At 39.5% G+C, this 12596-nt stretch overlaps 1 protein-coding gene across 1 annotated transcript in view; it reads right to left on the reverse strand.

The window, feature by feature from the left end:
* Positions 1-12596, reverse strand: part of LOC122815897 (sortilin-like) — a 1006054-nt gene that overhangs the window by 740754 nt on the left and 252704 nt on the right. The window lies entirely within an intron of this gene.

Below are 12596 nucleotides of genomic sequence, written 5' to 3' on the forward strand. Positions count from 1 at the left end.
CTTCCATGCAACCACCACCATGTGTTTTCTGGCATAGATTGAGCAACAGCCACCCTCTTCCTGAGAGAGCATTCACTCCTCTGCTTCTTGCTAATTGCATCTTGGAAGTCTACTTTATAATCAGGACTTTATTTTACTGTACCAGAGACCTGGTTAAAACAGAGGTGTACTGTATACACTGTAAAATCTACAGACCTCTGGTAAAGTATATTTCTGCTTTATGAGATCTGATGCAAGTCCTAGATAAAAAGATAGACTTTTATAAGAACTAAGGGATTCATGTTACACACAACCAGTTTTATTTCTCCACCTATTTATTAAGTTACAGAGCCCAGTTAATCATAACCTTATTTATCTGCAAGACCTGTCTTTTGCTTTGACCTGGAATTCTAAAATTTGCTTATCATATTTAACAAAAAAAGACTAATCCCAAATGCAAACAGACTAATCCCAAAGACAAAAAAAAGGTGCATTGCAAGCTGTTTTCTAAAGCTGTAATAAAACACCTTGTTACAGTTACTATCACATACTTGGCTTCAGTGCAAATGCGAATGCAGTACTTGAAGAAAGCCATTACTTTACATCTGCCCCATCATGCCTCCCAACAGCTTGTACCAGAGCAGCTGTCCCCTTCTCTCTGCCCTAGTTACAGTTTTTGTGAAAATATTACATTTGCGCATAATGCTAGTCAGTTGCTACACTTTCGTTTTCAAATTTTTGCCTTTTTTTTCTTGCATATAACTTTTCTTCCCTGTCAGGCTTTAATTGTGATGTTTTATCATTTGTTATTCATTCACCATACTAAACTTTGTGTTCAATCATTTACATTCAGACTCTTTAATTTCCATTTGATAAATTAATTTCATCTGACTGTTAGTACAGATGACTAAGGTTTGAGCTTTCAACAAACTAATTCCTGCTGTACAGTGTTTTCTTCCCCTCAGCCTTCATTTAGACACTACGTGACCTTGATCAAGTCACTTATCCAGATAGTGCTTTTGAGAAATTGTGACTTTGGGCTAGGGTCACTAATGGTTTCATGGACTGCATGCCTAGTAAGAACCTATCCTGCACCATTTTACCTTTATTTTCGGATCTGACTACTACCCAGCCTTGTCTATGTGAAGATGGTAGACCACAGTCTGAAACAACTGTACTTAACATAAATGAGAGTTGTGGTTAAATGGAGGAAGAACCAGCTAAGTCAAAGGAGAGAGCAAAATGAGAGTTTGCAAACTTAACTGTGAAATACAAATCTTCAGATGCAAGAAATCATTGCACACCAGGGCTGGAGGACAGTGGCACATCATTTCTATTTTTTGCATAGCATGCAAACAAAAGTCCAATAGCAATTACTGTATTTGCCCAGTGCACCTCCAGAGCAAATACAGCAAATGTCACACTATGAAACATTACCCTGAATTGTATTTACTGAATAATGAGGACTTAGCAATGCACCAGGTTTACAGCTAGCCACCCCCCTACCTGATTTTAGCAAAACATGGCATTGATAGGGCTAACAGCTTGTTGAATAAAGATTTATTGACTACTTTCCCATTAATTATGCAAAAGAGCTGAACCTTTTCCCTGTCTCTAAACTGCTATTTTCATTTCAGCATTTCCTGCTGGTTTGGTACACATCTTCAAGCTATTTCATTTCAGAGTTTTCAGAGCTGTACACAATAACTGGGATTTACTAGGATTAACCAAATCTTGCTTAGTTAAGACACAAATAACTAGAAATGAAAATCTGTACTCACAAATGATCACCACAAAAAACACTGCCCTACATGAGGAAACAATTATTTTTGCAGGGAGTTGAGCTGTACTCCTACCCCTCTATGATGTGGAGGCACTAGAAGCCTAACCTCTCCCCATATAGATATATATATATTAACTCCAAGATGCACAAACTCAGAAAGAAAGAAGAAAAAGTATAATGCAAAAAAAAAAATAAATCTTCCCCACTTTCTCTGTCTTCTACAATCTAAAGCCACAACTCACCAACTATGATACTCCAAGTTTCAATCCATGTGGTAAAAATATTGAGAACAAAAACATATACCCGGGAATTCATTAAAGTTCGAGATGCAAGCCAAAAGGCTCTTCCAGTGCAGTGGGCCCATTTGTGATTTAGGAACATGCTAGCCATCATTAGTTGAAAATTTACATGTTTTCTGAATCAAAGTTACTACAGCAACAAGCAGATCGTGGCTGATCTGAACGTCATGGTAGTGACCTGCTGCTCATGTAGGCCATGGAATTTCCCCGCCAGTCATTCTCTCACATACATGTACACAATCACGAACACACACACACACACACACACACACACACACACACACACACACACACACACACACACACACACACACACACACACACACACACACACACACACACACACACACACACACACACACACACACACAGAAAAATGAAACAAGCCATTGCCTAGGGTGCATCTGAACTTTTTCCATTAATTACCAGAAACAGGCTAGGTGGGACAATCACTGCATATGTGCCATCTTGTTACTACTCCTCCCAGACTTTTCGATATAATTTGCAATGATTTTAAAACACAAGAGAACCAAGTAGTGGAAGTTCTGTTTATACTGCAGTAACTAGCCTTTCTGTAGAGTACCTAGGATACACATGCTTAACAAGGGTGGTGGTGCTGCAGTAGCATTGTCGCCTCACAGTACGACATTGTCCTGTTCGATTCTCAGCTAGAGCGTCTTCTGTGTGGAGACATGCATGAATGGGCGTACCTTCACTGAAGGTTGTGCATCAGAGCTGGCAACTCAGCACATAAAAATCTACTGCCAATCATTAGCGGACTGGAGTTCCGCTGTGGTGACCCCTAACTGGGAAAAGCCAAAAGACACAACAACCTAGGATACATGCTTGAAAATGATTCTAAAATTGCTGTCAGGCCGACCATGAGACTCACTTTGTATTTTATCATTCACTTTGTATATAATGGTATGTATCTATTGTGTTTATTCCCAAGCTGAGACTGAAATTGGTCCAGTGGGAACTCTGGTTAACAAATTTAAAATAAATAAGTATGACAGAGTAATCTTTTCTAACCATTTATGCCTCAGAATATCAGAAAGTTTAAATATTTGCTAAGGAATTATTATGTCATATCCACATCTCACTTTTGTTTACTGCTTCAGTCACACAAGAAAATCTTCTGTTAAGCTTGGTCTTCCTGCTGTGACATTGTCTATTTTTGGAGAAGTAATTCCCAAGTCATGACATTCACTGAGTCATTTTCAAATTAGCAATTGCAAGGATTGGAGGTTGGCTTAATGGTTATGGTATTTACTTTACAGACACAAGGTACAAGGTTTGATTCTCACATCAGGTAATTGGCTAGGCTTAAACTGGCCTGTAAGGTGGTTAACCTAGTACTAATACATGGATCAGCCTTCGTGAATAAGTCCTGCAGTTAAAGAGTGTCTAAAATCAATAGATTGCTAAAGGAGCAGACGAACAGCATGAGGTTCTCTGGTTCAGTTCTCAGCTGGAGTGCCTTCTGTGTGGAGTCTGCATGTCCTCCCTGTGGTCGAATGAGCTTTAAAAACAAAGTAGGTGCATGTGTGTGTGTGTGTGTGTGTGTGTGTGTGTGTGTGTGTGTGTGTGCGCGCGCGCACCTTCTGTGAAGGTTGGGCACCAGGCTGGCAACTTGTCACCGTAAAAACTCTAGTGCCAATCAGTCTGCAGATTGGTGATTCGCTGTGGCAACCCCTAATGGGAGAAGCCAAAAGACAGTTAGGAGTAGGTGAACAGACTAGTATTTAATTACTTTGGTAGTTAGCATAGAGGTTTAAAGCTCTGACCTGTTAATGATCTAGTTCTTATAACCAAGGGCACAGGGATTGATTCCATTTCTCTACTGTGCAACTGGGCAAGTCACTTAACCTGACGGTGCCTGTATGTTGTCTCTAAAAATGGACACTTGTGTCCTGTGGGCTTATCCAATTAACAGATGTACAAGTGTTAAAAAAAGTGTGCATTTTATCACAGAGAAAAGAAACAAAGCAGAGTATGTGAAGCACATGGCCATTGTTCTGCTGCAAAAGTCTTTTATATCTAAGGCGTGCATCTGAGGATTTACAGTCACAAGTGGTATTTTGGAAAATGGCCATGTTGGTAGTACTTTTACTGCATATTTCTTGTTTCAAGTAGTTCCAGAAACAATGAACAAATACAGGGCAGCTATGAGGATATGTCAGATGAAGCTTTCATCATTTAACTGGCAAAATGCTGCTTTCTTACTATATCACATTACAAACAAGATTAAACTGACCACAAATGGAGTGTCGATTAGAGACAGAAGGAAACTTGTGGTTTCCAGTCTGGTTTGACTTAGAAGCATAAACTTAACTGTTTTTAAACCACAGAAAAGATACGCTATGAAAACATATTTTATATGTCTAACTTTCTGTTCTATGGAGTTTGTAGATCATAGAAGAAAAACTACTTTCAAGTATTGAAGATTACTGATTGATAGAAAACCTAGTGCCTTAGGATTTTGTCTAAATACTGCTTAATGCTATATTGTATGAGTAATCATGCAAACATAGCTCATTAAACTGTAAGCAGCCTTTTAAAAACATGTCTTATTTTATATTAGTTAATTACGCATCATGTGTCTTCCTTAAGAATGCAATAATTAAAACCATTAATTTACTACATTTACTACAGGTCTCTAGTTTCCCCTACATCTTATGTATTCCACGTCTTTACCTTCTGCTAAGTGTCAACCTTCGTATGTTTTCTGACACCGGAGAAGAAGAAAAATGTGCTCTTTGACAGGTGATTTACAAAGGTACTTTTAACAGAAAGACAGCATCGGAGTAATAAGAAAATAAGGTCAGGACAGTGAAACTGTAGCCAAATGCACAAATCCAATAAATATAACTCCAGACAAATGCCAGATACTTTAATAAAACAACAAAGCTTTCGGATTACAAATCCTTCATCAGGGGTACCTATACTAAATTCTAAAACCTTAAATAGTTAATTAAACAGTCAGATGATAACAGCCAGCCTATAAACATAACAATAATTACAATAGTCATTTAATTATTTTAAAGTTGTTTCTATGTATAAAAATTATATATAAAAATATATAAAAATTCATAAAACCATTCCTCATCTTATTTCTTTCTGTTTTTAACTAGTATTGGCTTAACAATCCGTGCATTATTCAATCCTGGTTTCATATCAGTTCTCAACCTAATTATCCAGGTATGCTCTGTATTTTCTAGAACATTGTTTAGGTCCCCACCTCTAATCTGCTTATGTACTATGTCTATTACTCTGAATTTAAAGCTATGGGCACTTCCATTTTCCATTACATGCCTACTTAAAGCATTACTTTCCATTCTCCTACGTATATTTGACTTATGCTCTATAACGCGATCTTTAAGTTTCCTGCTGGTTTTACCAACATAAAAATATGAGCACAGTATACAGGTTGTCAAGTAAACAATATTTTCTGTATTACATGTTGCCATACATTTAAATACAACATTTCCTTTAGTTATTGCATGAATAAATAAAGTAGTGTCATTTTTAAAAATATCACAACGAGAACAATTTATACAGGGGTAGGTACCCATTTTAAAACTATTTTGCCTTCCCTTGTTCTGTTTTGGAAAATCCTTGTAACATAGTTTGAGCTTCAGATTTTGAGCATTTTTATATGCAAAGAATATAAAAAAATAGGCCTTTCTTTGCATATAAAAATGCACGTAATGGAAAATGGAAGTGCCCATAGCTTTAAATTTAGAGTATTTATTTATTTATTGGAACATCTGAGTAATATCATAGTAAGGTACCCAGAAACTATTCTAAATGTTAAACATTTAATTTTCCACATTAACTATTTTGGCCATAGAAAAGGGCAGCAGGGTTCATAGACACCTCCTATGCTATCTAGAAGAGGCAGAGCAGAATGTGCCTTCCCTGCTATACCTGTTACCACTTATGTGAGTTACCGACGTACAGATATACGTAACTGATAGTGCACGCTCACAGAGCCTCAGTGTAAGAAAGCTTACAGTCTGAGATTCATCCTAATGTGGCATCCATGTCAACAGTACTTTGAGTACAATAATGTCATATTAAGGAAGATGTCAAGTATACAACGAGGCAATGTCAGTTCCTTGTCCACTATCTAGTATCAGAGATGATGTGGCATACAGCATATATTACCACTGAATAAAACTGTTTGGATATGATGGAAACCATGCAGTTAACCATGTGTATCAACATTTCAGTAGTAAAATACAAATGGCAGTGCAGAACCTGTCAAGATTCTTCAGAAGCAGCACTAGCTTTTATTAACAGGATGCTGATTTGCCCTGGAAAAATCTATTCCCATTAACAGGTTCTTCATTTTAAATTCCAAAAAACTCGGGTAACTAATGAGCCAAATGAACTTTCCAGACTAACAGATGCAGTATGGTAATCATGGAAGTACTTTTTCAGAACTAAGACAAGAAACAGATTTATTTTCCTCAACAAATTAAGGAAAGAAAAGCAGTGACTAGGCACAAGTCCTACCGCCTTTAAAGCCAGTAAACCAACCTCCTAAATCAACCAAAGAAGTTCTGGAAGCAAGTCAACAAACTTCAGAAAATAATACAATTAATTGTAATAATGCTTCTCCCTTACCCAAACAGACTTCCTATTCCAATTCCATAACTCCCCAGTACAATCTAGTCTGATAATAACACTCAAAAAAGTATTTCCGAATCCCTCGCATTCATTTTTCCACTTAAGAGCAATCAAGCTAAAGGAAATTGAAGGTCTTCTAGAAAAAAAAATCACATGTCTTTTCAGGTGGTGTCAACCTATAACCTTGCTTTACAAAAATGTGTTCATTATATATTGTGTCACTACTTCACTGTCTTTTTAACCTGTGGCACTTCCACAACTGCCATTAATCTTGGAAACAGGCTTTAGTTACAGCGCTCTGTTCACATTCACAAATGATTTCTGACATATATCAATCCAAACAATACTTGGAAAATTGTTAGAAAGTCTATGTTACCTACAGATATCCTCCTAAACCCAAAAATATGCCATTTTAAGCAGGATCCAGCAAGTTGTTTGGTGAGATTGGAACACACTGATTGCCATATGGACACTCACTGATGACTAGCTTTCAAATATATTCTAAAGGGAATCTCATATATTTTACCACTGCAGATGTTCCTATTCTCAGGGCTGATTTACCCCTGCACAGGATGTCCCTGTTTTTGGAGGTTTGCCCATATTCTCAGGCTTGACTTACCCATTCATACATTTCCAGAATCCAATTCATCACATGCAGTTTTTGAAACTTGGCTAGTAGACATAAAATGTTATTACACAATCAACATATTAGTGGCAGTTGAAATTTAAAGAAAGAGGATACACATCTTATATCTCCCTTTTTCTGAAGCAAAAATAAATGCCTTGTGTGGTAGAATTTTACAATGTAGCTCATTGAAGTTTACAGATTTTACACTGTCTCCTTAAAAACGTGCTTACATTTTTTCATCATTTTGTCACTTACTGTTTTTCAGATACGTGTTTGTGAGTGGCATCCCACATTCTTAATGGAAACAGGAAGAGCTATGGACTATTTTTATTCAGATATTATGCAAATTAGATGTCCAAATTTTTGACAGGATGGTCGGTTTCAATGGCCTTTGTTCCTATTTTCAATGTTTGCAGGTTTGGAGGTATAATACCTCCTTTTTTGTCTGTGCAAGATCATGGTACTGTAGGGACTGCAGAATTTGTTCTTTCCCCTCTGTAGTGCAATCTCAGAATTGGTTTATTTATTTATTTATTTAAGTTTGATGACTGGGGATGTCTACTGGGCCATAAAGAGCCAGTTTTCAGTTGAGGGCCAGGGAGAAAAGCTCCACCACTATCTAGTTACAGTTTATTACAAATTACAAATTACATGTTACAAAGTATAAAAACAAAGATTTGTACAGAAAAAAATAAAAAAATTCAGAAATGTGTAAATACATTATGTAATAGGATCTAGTAATTTAAAATTTGAATACAAAGTCACTAGCCCATATTTACAGGTAGGTAAAACTGATCATTGCAGAAAGTCATTTAGGTCAGATGAGTATTGTAAGTTAGCATATAAAAAGTAGCTATTGGTTCTTTGCAGATTAGGTGGATCATTTTGCATGGAGAGAGTACCACAGGAAAGTTTGCTGAAGTAAGATTACCTTGGATAGTAAGACAATCAGACCCCAGAGGGAGGGGGGGTTAAAGAGCTAGGTAGACAGAGAGGGAGGAGAATAGTTTACATAGGAGCATGGCAAGGGCATTCCCATTTGGCTGACAGATGAGATAGTAGCTGGGATTTGAAATTGATATGGTTAGGAAGGTTGTGAAGGTGGGGGGGTGAGTTCCATTTTTTGGCTATAGAGTAGGAGAGAAGTAGGTTTATAAAATTAAAAGGGCTTAGGGGGTACAGGGGGTCTTGCTCCCTGAAAAAAATGTTTAAAGTTTGTATTTTTGAGCATTTGTGCTAGATTAGTTTATGATGGTTTGCTTGGTCAACCAAGCAATATATATATATATATATATATATATATATATATATATATATATATATATATATATATATATATATATATATATATATATATATATATATACACACACACACACACACACACACACACACATATATATATATATATATATATATATATATATATATATATATATATATATATATATACACACACACACACACACACACACACACACACACACACACACACACACACACACACACACACACACACACACACATATATATATAGGTTCATACTAGGCTATCTGCCCTAGGGCATTTATAACCCTAGCCAGAGTGTGTTTGGCTTTCGCCACCCATTTTAAATTAATTTTGCTATGCCCTTTTTCGCGGTTAGTATACTGTGCCTCTGTCTAACAGTGACACATAAGTGATACCCGGGGTAAACCTATGATCCCCCATCCACTCATCAAGATTTCTCTTGAAGAGAGTCAATGAGGGACTCTGCCTAACTTGGACTGGGATTTTATTCCAGAGTGAAGGGAGCCTCTGGGTTATGAATCTGTCCCTCCAGCATGTCCTATTTATTTCAGTGCTGAGGTTCAAGTCTCTCGAGCGAATAGCTCAATGGGATTTGGATTTTCTGAGGTGCAGCATGTCCATTAATTCCGGGTTGGACATGGCTTTATACGTCAGGCACAGATCACCTCTGAGCAGGCGGTATGCCACTGAGTAGAGCTGGAGTTTCTTTAACCAGGCAGCATATGGCATCTGTTTGAGCCCTTTGATCCTCTTGGTGAGGTACATTTGTGGTCTTTCCAGTTGCTGCAGGTGTCTGGTAAGGTACATCCCAAAAGGGGCATTGTACTCAATTATGGGCCTGATGAGGGATGAGTAAAGAGGCATGATAACCTCCCCTGATCTAGATGTGAATCCCTTCATGATTAGGTGGGCTATATAAAATGTTTTTCTAACCACTTTGGCCACGTGGTTGTCAAATGAGAGATTGCTATCAACTTGGGTCCCCAGGTCCCTAATTACTTCTTCTGTACTTAACGGATTACCACCTATGTGGTAATTTGTGGGCACTTTGTTTTGCCAAAGGGGATGACTATACACTTTTTGGCGTTTAGCTTGAGGCCATGGCTCTGGCACCAGTTGTCTGTTTCTATGAGGCCCTTTTGAAGGATGCTTGTGTCGGCTGGAGAGTCGATTATAGCGCCCAGTTTGCAGTCACCTGCGAACTTGGTCAGCCACAGTCCTTCCGTGTTGGCCTGTACCTCCGAGAAATATATACCGAACAGGAGTGGTCCCAGGACTGAGCCTTGTGGGACGCCACTTGTAACTGGTTTGGAGTTTGACATGGCTCCAATAATTCTAACCATGTGGGTTCTGTCCATGAGCCAGTTTGCAACCCATCTAGTGACATAGGGGTTTATATTTAAGCTGGTGAGTGTATTTATAATGCTCGAGTGGGGTATTGTATCGAAGGCTTTTGTGAGGTCCAGGTAGGCTGTGTGGACCACCTTCCCTTCGTCAATGGCCTTGGTGACTGTTTCAAAGAAATCAACCAGTTTTAAGAGGCAGGATCTGCCCTTAACAAAGGTGAACTGGGTAGGATCCAGTGTCTGTAGGTCCCCAATATCTTTTTTTATGAGGTCCATGATGATCCTTTCCATAGCTTTGCAGACCAAGCTAGTCAAGCTTATGGGGCAATAGTTTCCAGGATCCGTTGAGGCACCACCTTTATGGAGAGGGACCACTGTTGTTGTACGCCACTCTTTGGGTACATATCCTGTGGTAAGGCTGAGACTGAACAGTAGTTTTATGTTTGGGTTTAGCTCTTCTTGGAGTTCATGTAGGACGTAGCCCGGGATACCGTCTGTTCCCATTGATGCTGTGTTTTTTGCTTTGGAGAGGGCGGCTCTTACCTGAACATCTGAGATGTCAGGGGGCAGCACTCTGCTAGGATAGATATTTGCCCTTTGGTGGGGGGTTGCTGAACCTGTCAGCCAGGATGCTGGCAATGTCTGTGGGTTCAGTGTATTTTTGTCATTTTGGACTAATTCTGAGCATATCTGGGAATTCCCACCCAGGTTCCTAACATAACTAAAGAAAGCCTTGTGATTATCCTTAGTGTCCTGTGCAATTTTTCTCTCAAAACTGGCCTTAGATGATTTTATGAGTGCCTGTAGTTTTTGCTAACATTGATCAGAGATGCCTTCCTTTTTGGGATTTTCGCTATCATGTAGTAGCTTCCTCCTTCTATTGTATAGTTTGTTTATGGCTGGGGTCCACCAGACAGGACGTCTGCCTTTGGAGGATTGGGTCTTGGTTTTATTTGGGATTGCATGATCCATGCATTCCTGAAGGTGTTCATAGAATGTGTTTATAAAGGATTCTGCGGTCTGGGCCGTATTTTCCACAGGCCCGGGCTTTGAAGGATTCCACCTCAGTTTTGAGGAGTGTGAAATTTGCTTTAGAGAAGTTTTTCACTGTGGTTTTCTGGGCAGGGGGTGGGGTCAGGATGTGAATATCCAGTGAGATTAGTTTATGGTCTGATCTTACCAGTGAGGGATACACTTCTGGTATGGAGCATAGAGTCCCCATGTTGGTGATGATCAGGTCCAGTATGTTTTCCCCTCTTGTGGGATTGGTAACAAGTTGTTCTATAGCATTTGAGTTTATAAATTCTAGGAACCTTTGAGCTAGGGTGTTGGAGCTAGAGTAATGCTCCCAGTCTATGTTTGGGTAGTTGAAGTCACCCAATATAATGGTGTTTGGAGAGACCTTCATATTTTCCAGTGTTCTCAGGAAGGCCGAGTGGGGTTCCTGGGTTTGGGAGGGTGGTCTGTAGCAGGCTATAAACTGGAAGGCAGTTTTACCCACTGTTAGTTGCACATGGATAGTCTCTGATGCCTCGTGCTGTGCCACCAACCTGGAGGTGTGGGTATCTTTGACTAATATTGAACTTCCCCTCCTTTTCTGGTTCGGTCCAAGTTTTGGGCCCGAAAAGCATGGCATGAGGTATAACCTGGTAGTGCTGGGGTGCTCTCGGGAGCCTTGAACCAGGTTTCTGTTACTGCACAGATATCAATGTTCTCCATGCTAAGGAGAGCTTCGAGTGCATGCATCTTGAGGTTTAGACTTCATGTGAGAGAGCATTACTCTCAGTTGCTTATCCCTTGTGATACCTATGGAGGTGGGTTTGTCTTTTGAGCCTTGCCTAAAAAAGGCACTATGGGGGTAGCACGAGCCTTTGCCAATATCCAAAAGCCCAGAGGTGACAGGTGCAAGCTGTCCCTAGCGAAGCATCATGGCCTGTCGAGTATGTCATCCCAGGCTGACAGGCATTGGATCCCCTTTGAATGACACCAATACTTAAGCCAATTGTTGAAATTGATCATCTTGTCTTCATATTGTGGCATCATTCTTGGTGAGGGTAAGATGCTACTCAAGGTCAGGGTCATACCGGCCTGGGCCACATGCTCAGAGAGCTCCTCTATATCTCTTTTCATGTAGTCCAGGGAGGTACGTCTCAGGTCATTCACACCAGCATGGACAATGACTGAGTCATATTTGTACTTGCCTTGGAGTGACCTGAGTGCTTATGTTATGTGGCAGATTCTAGCACCCGACAGGCATTTCACCGTGACCTTCTCCTTGTTCAGCCTGGTGAGTGAGATGTCAGTGTGCCTGATGATAGAGTCACCTATTACAAGTGTATCAGGTGTGTTGTTTAGCCTTAAGGGCTGTGACTGTTCGGCACACTGGCTTTGTGAGCTATGTGTTGCACGTGTTTTGTTTTGGGGTAGCGGTTGCTTGGGTGTCTGCTTTGTAGGTCTCTGCTGCTTAGGAAGATTTTTATTTAGAGCCTCCGAGTATGTTTTTGTGTGTTTATGTATTTGGTTTGCTGTCGTGGTAGGTCTATGTGAGACTGGAATTGTAGTGAGTGTGGTTTCCTTCTCCTCCTGACAGGTTTCGCCAGTACTGAGTTGAGAGAGCTTAGCCTCCAGTTTGGCTA

The sequence above is a fragment of the Protopterus annectens genome, chromosome 11.part0 (genome assembly GCF_019279795.1).
Source record: "Protopterus annectens isolate FY-2018-M chromosome 11.part0, PAN1.0, whole genome shotgun sequence".
Taxonomy (NCBI): Eukaryota; Metazoa; Chordata; order Ceratodontiformes; family Protopteridae; genus Protopterus; species Protopterus annectens.